This window comes from Sprattus sprattus (assembly GCF_963457725.1).
Source record: "Sprattus sprattus genome assembly, chromosome: 12".
Taxonomy (NCBI): domain Eukaryota; kingdom Metazoa; phylum Chordata; class Actinopteri; order Clupeiformes; family Clupeidae; genus Sprattus; species Sprattus sprattus.
In genome coordinates this window covers 18,966,320-18,972,965 of record NC_137910.1, presented here as the reverse complement: position 1 = coordinate 18,972,965, position 6,646 = coordinate 18,966,320, and positions in this window count along the sequence as shown.

The window sequence follows — 6,646 nt, the reverse complement described above, 5'->3', positions numbered from 1 at the left end:
ACAAAATGTCAATATACTGAGCTGAACAAGATACAATCTCAACCTAGGAGGTTGGTGATTAGCTAGCGAAACATGTCAAACATGAAACACTGTAAGTTAGACGCTAGCATTTGAAGGGGGATGAAACTGGAGGGATATTCAGATTTAATTGTATTATTTCTACTTTTTACAAATGTAATAATATTCTATTCTATTCTATTATTTACAAATGTGTAAATATAATTGTAAACATATATCTTTACACTTAGTTAGTTTTCAGATGCTTATACATGAGGTACGCTATGCAAAAGAGGCTAAGCACGGGCAGAGATAGAGAGGCAGATGCAGGATGAACAGAGAAAGGGACAGGTGAGAGCACAGGTGAGACGACCCGTTATGGACCTGCGAATATGAATGTGGCACCTGGCCAAGCATGGCTGCATCTGATGTCACAGCGTGACGTGTAATGACGTGTCGTGACCCAGTAGTTGACACAAGAGGAAAGTCAGATCAGTTCCCCTCTTGCATTTACACACTCATTAGACTATGAAGGTACTGCGATAGATTAGTCTGGATAGAGCAAGGATGGGATAATGTGTTAGACTGATAGACAGACAAGCAGACAGACAAGCAGACAGACTGACAGGTAAAAGACAAGAGGGCAGACAGACAGGAAGAAAAGACAGATAGACAGTCAGGCAACCAAACAGACAGACAGATAGACAATTAAATAGACAGACAGATAGATAGTCAGATAGACAGGCAGATAGACAGTTAAATAGACAGACAGATAGATAGTCAGATAGACAGGCAGATAGACAGTTAAATAGACAGACAGTCAAGTAGACGGAGAGACATACAGACATGGCAGAAGAGACAGACAGACAAGGAGACGGACAGACAAACAGGTTGTCTTCGTGGTGACACATCTCCAGTGGCAGAGGCACTAGGTAGCGACGCCGAACTCTCGGCAGTGGGAGCTGTCACCATGGCAAGCTGAGATGACAACCACTCGATTGGGGTGAATGGGGGGGGGTGTTAGGAGTGCAGGCGGCGTGGAGGGGGCGGGGGGTAGGTGGAGGGGCGAGAGCAACAACACAGAGGACTACTCTGAAAGCGTGTCATTTCTTTCTCTCCTCTCCTCTACTCTCCTCCTCCTCCTGCTCCGTTCTATCGCTCGTTCTCTTTCGGTGGCGGCGGCGCTCGGCGATGTCCCGCTCGATAAGCGAGCAGCGACGGGAACAAAGGGAACAATGACGGCAGAGGACAGTGCACCATGCCTGACGAGAGAACAGCCCCGCTCTGACATCTGAATTACCCACACCAAAGACTAAAGAGATACAGAAAGACAGGAGATGGCAGAGAGAGAGAGAGAAGGAAGGGAGGGAGGGAGAGAGAGGAGGGAGAGAGGGATAAGGAGGAATAACTACGGCTCCCATGTTTATTTAACTCGTGGTTTCTGCTGTCAGTCAAGGCCTTGAACTGCATGACAAATGGATATGTATATACATTCACAGGTGCGAGGGAGAGTGATTGACAGACGCGCACACACACACACACACACACACACACACACACACACACACACACACACACACACACACACACACACACGTCATAGATCTGCCACGCACACACACACTCACACATCATGCAGGTGGAAAGATCATAGTGCCTTGGCTGACATACATGTCATTTTACTTCCCTGACATTTATGTCTGCCGAAAAGTGTCTTTCTAGTATCTGGTTTTCCTTCCTTTCTTCCTTTAATGTATTCATTCTTTTTTTTTCTTTCTTTCTTTCCTTTTCCACTTTTTTTTTATTCAGTTGTCTTATTTTTATTCCCAGTAACTTTGGATACGCTGGTTTCCACCTCTTCCGTAAGGGACATGTCAGTAAGGTTATGGGTTTCAGAGAGAGAGAGAGAGAGAGAGAGACAGAGAGACAGAGAGACAGAGAGACAGAGAATGAGAGATGGAGAGAAGAACAACATGCCTTTAATGTCACATTGTACCGCGATGGGAAATTGCTCTCCCATTCACTGTTGGGATTTGTTCATAATTGAGTTTAAAGTCCTCCCTGCTCTCTAACAGCCCCGGTCAAAAATGGGGTCGTTTAATAGATGACCCTTGATGTCATGGCTAATTAGCTGTCTTTAAGTCTAAACAATGGGAAACTTAGGCTGCGAAAGGAAAGAACACAGACTCCAGCCCCGCACTGACAGACGGGGAAATACACTGTTGTCTATGAGCCCACATCACTCTCTGTGTATTCCCTTTTACTCAAGCTAATGCTCTTTAACATTAGCGTGCTTTGATGAAAGACGTCTGCACTTAATCCCCGAGGCCTTTAGCAACCAGGATAATTACAGTAGTTCTGCTCATGACTGTGTGGACTACTTGTGGACTTCTTTGACCTACATAACTGACCTGGAGCAGTTTTTAAACACACTTGCACACGTTTCCTACTTTTGTCACGTCTATAGAAAGCTTCCAGGCGCTGTTGTTTGCCTGCCACCATTTTTATATGTTGAGTGTGTGTGAGTGTGTTTGTGTGTGAGTGTGTGGGTTTTTTGTGTGTGTGTGTTTGTGTGTGAGAGTGTGTGTGTTTTTTTTTGTGTGTGTGTTTGTGTGTGTGAATGCGTGTGAGAGTGTGTGTGTTTTCGGTGTTTGTGTCAGTGTGTGTGTGTGTGTGAGAGAGAGAGACAGAGTGAGACAGACGTCTAGCTGTCTGAGTCTTGCTGGATGAAGTGGCACGTTTGGTGACACTGTTACACTGCACAGCGGGCTCAAATTATCACCAAAGTAAATCAATGAAATGAGCCTGACACACACACACACACACACAACCCACCAAACAGCAGTGTGTGTTAAAGAGAGAACCCTGCCACTGACATCTCACCCCCCCTCACCCTCACCCCCCACTAAAGCCTCATCATGACATGGCAGCCGAGGTTACCGCGGTGACACACACTTCTCTCTCTCGCTCTTGCTCTCTCACTACACTGATGGCTTTAGGTCTTAAAACATCACTCAGACACACATACACAGACACACACACACACATCTTGAGTCACTCGGACTGACTGCAACTCTCATTCGCTCATCTATCCATCTCTCTCTCTCTCTCTCTCTCTCTCTCTCTCTCTATTCTCTATTCGGGAGTAATTTGATGTGCCAGTGTGGAGAATAATACGAATCTAATGGACAACTAATTCTATGCCATTAATTTGTCAACATGATTACCGGATCTCCCATCTTAGCTGCGGAGAAGTCCGGGCTCTTCTTTTTTAAATATATATGAGCTGTTAATGCACTCCCATTCAACTTTACATCAGTCCAGTACCTCCCATTTACATAATGCTACCATTGAGGTCCATGGCAAGCATGCCTCTGCTATTTTTTTTTTTATTCCTCTCCTTTCCTCCGAGTTGATTTTTCTCTGACAAAAGGGCCTTGGCGTTCCCCAAGCTCGAGAGCCAGCAGCTTTTCAGCTATTTTTCTCGTTTTTTTTTTTGCTCTCTCTTGCTTCCCCGCACTGATCAAACGGAAATTGGTGTGGAGACAGCAGAGATGTGTGTGTGTGTGAGGATGTTCAGAGTGTTCAAAGGTATGTGTGTTTCTATGTGAGTTATTGTGCGCACGTGTGTATGTGTGTGTGTGTGTGTGTGGGGTGGGAGGGTAACTAAGTGAGAATGAGAGAAGCTGTCAGTCAGTACCTGTGCTGAAAAATCTCCCCAGAGAGAAAAAGACAGGTGATTGAGGAAGCAGACGATGTTTGAATGGACGCCATCCCAGACAGCGTGGACTAGAGTTGGCATGGCGCATGTCTACGCGCGGTACGCTGGCCGGCGTGGAAGAGGCCTTTGAAGTCATGAATGCTCCTGGCACTGACGGGAAAAGGATGTCACACCAGATGCCACCTCCATCTCCAAATCAGATTCCAGGTCAATCTGTGTCATGATGATGGCGTGGACAAAAAACATTTTAAGAAAACATGTGCTCATCCCGAACAAGCCACAATGTACCTCCTCATTAACAGTGGGTTGTAACCGCCTGGGCTAGATGTGAACGTATTCCTTTTCCAAAACCACATTTTTCTCCAAACTATGTTTCTCCATTTAGATGAATTTGTTAATTAAAATACTTTTGAGCCAGATTGTTTTTCAGCCAGATTGAGCCAGTAGAAAACTATTTCCACTGAGCCAACAGAAAACTATGCAGTCTTTGTTAAGAGTGTCTGGGACATGCCAGTGCCTCCTGTCGCAGTGCTCTATCTCTAGTCACCCTGTGCCATGTTTACTGTGTGTGTGGCACTGTGTGTGCCGCTCTGTGTGCCGCTGTGTGTGCCGATGTGTGTGCCTATGTGTGTGCCTATGTGTGTGCCGATGTGTGTGCCGATGTGTGTGCCGCTGTTTGGCGGTGATGCGGTCAGTATGCATGGAGGCTATTGTTGCCCTCCCAGGTGGCTAAGCTGAATCTGAAATAAATAAAACTCCACCGCACAAACCCGGCATCATGGGTATGACCTAAAAGTGGCAGGAGCAGCTGGTGTTGACAGGCAGCTGTTTGGTCAGCTTTTGGCGAAGGACCCCGAGGCCCACTCGTTCAGTCAGGCTCACCCTCTAAACAGGAAACAGAACCTTCAGAACCTGCCCCACAACAGGAAACCCACGAGTTGTCTGGGAGGAAGTTTAAAACAGAGAGGGAGAAATGAAAAGGGGACAGGTTCCCGGAGTGGAGTTCACTAGGGTTGCGTACAGTAGTGGGGGCATGAAAGGGCGGCGGACGCTGGGATTGTTGTCGTGCCGAGCTGGACATTTCCTTATGAGTGTTCGCTTTGATGTAAGGGTGGGGGCGGTTACCCATGGGGTTGGGGTGAGTTTGGAGGGGAGGTGTGGGGGTTCAGATGTAGTTGTACTTTACCCCCACCCCCACCAACCCACCCACCAACCAACCACCCTTGTTTCTTTCATCTAGTGGTTCGGAAGGGCAGCAAGTATAAAACGGTGTGATTTCTCCTCCATTCAAACGAATGAAGAGAGAGTCCAGGGGGATAAATACATAACTAATATGTGCAAGGCATTTTAGGGCAGCAATTCTATGCACTGAAATATGTGACTGATTACTGTAATTTAGCTAAGCAATGAATGTATTTATTATGTTTCCTAGTAAGACATCTGATGCCAGTTATGTGGCTTCTGAAAAGAATTAATAAATAATGTTTCCTTATTTCTCTTTAGTCTCGTAAAATAAAATGATCGGAATTCAAGTGTGAAATTACTAAACAATCGCTCAAGGTATGGCAGCCTTTTTATTCCATATTCCAGAAGAGATATTTATAAATCTACGATCTACTGTGAAGCATTTATTCATTACAAAAGGGCATGTTTTTCAACCTCAACATAATCACATGTTTTTCGGCTCATGCCTCCCATAGTGTTGATTCTCTTCCTTCATTACAACTGCAAATGCACGTGATGTTGATGAGAAACGTTCCTAAATGTACTAAGTTCTACTTGTCACTAAGAGCACAATTCACTCTGCAGGAACTAGTAAAACTCCTTTGAGGGCTTGAACCTTTGTGTGCATTTCCACTATAAGAACCACAACTTTTCCAGTTACTTTCGCTGATGGGATCTTTTCCATTGTATTGGGTATTAGGTATTCATTTTATAATGTTAGCAGAATATATATGTGTAACAGAAAGCAAAGCATTCCTCTCAACTGATCTTAGTCACTGTGCTCACAGTTTAATGCTCCATTTAATGATCCAAATATTAAAACGGATATGAAGCATCTCTTATGTAGCATGTAGGAGGTAGATAGATAGATCAATAGATCGATAGATAGGTAGGTAGATACATTTATCAATCTATCTTTCAATTAATCTATCTATTGATCAATCAATCTACCTATCGATCATAGGTACCGGTAGATTGATTGATAAATAGATGGACATATAGATTGAAAGATAGATTGATAGATAGATTGATAGGTAAAGGTAAAAGTAAAGGACTGGTATTTAGTAGACACTTTTTTTATCCAAAGCAACTTACAGAGGCATCCTGCAGTGGCCAGGAATCCTAAATAGTTAAATAGACAGACGAATAAAATGTGTGAAAGCTGGAATGTGCAGGAGGAGTTTGGAATGTTGTGTAGTGCTCTTGTGTTGGCTGGATTAGCCTGGGCTTCCTCAGGCAAGAATGCATTCAGTCACTTATACATTCATTCATTCATTCATTCATTCATTCATTCACTCAAAAACCCACAGAAGATGCCAAATGCTTAAAACACAAGAGTTCCTTCAAAACTAGCTGAATTATGCCAGGTCCACAGGCGATGACTTGGAACGATGCTGTGGTTAAGAGCCCTAAAATGACCACAGGCAAGATAGCACAAATACACACTGTTTCACACACAGCGGTGTCAGCTTCATGCTAGGTTGTGCACACTCCAGGGCGTCGGCTCCTGTGAACATGTTTTGGGTTTAAAATAGCTCAGTCAGTGCCAAACAGAGCTGGAGGCTAAAGTTCATCAGTTCAAGAGGAAAACAGGGAGAGAGGACTCAACAGCATACACACACACACACACACACACACACACACACACACACACACACACACACACACACACACACACACACACACACACACACACACACAGGT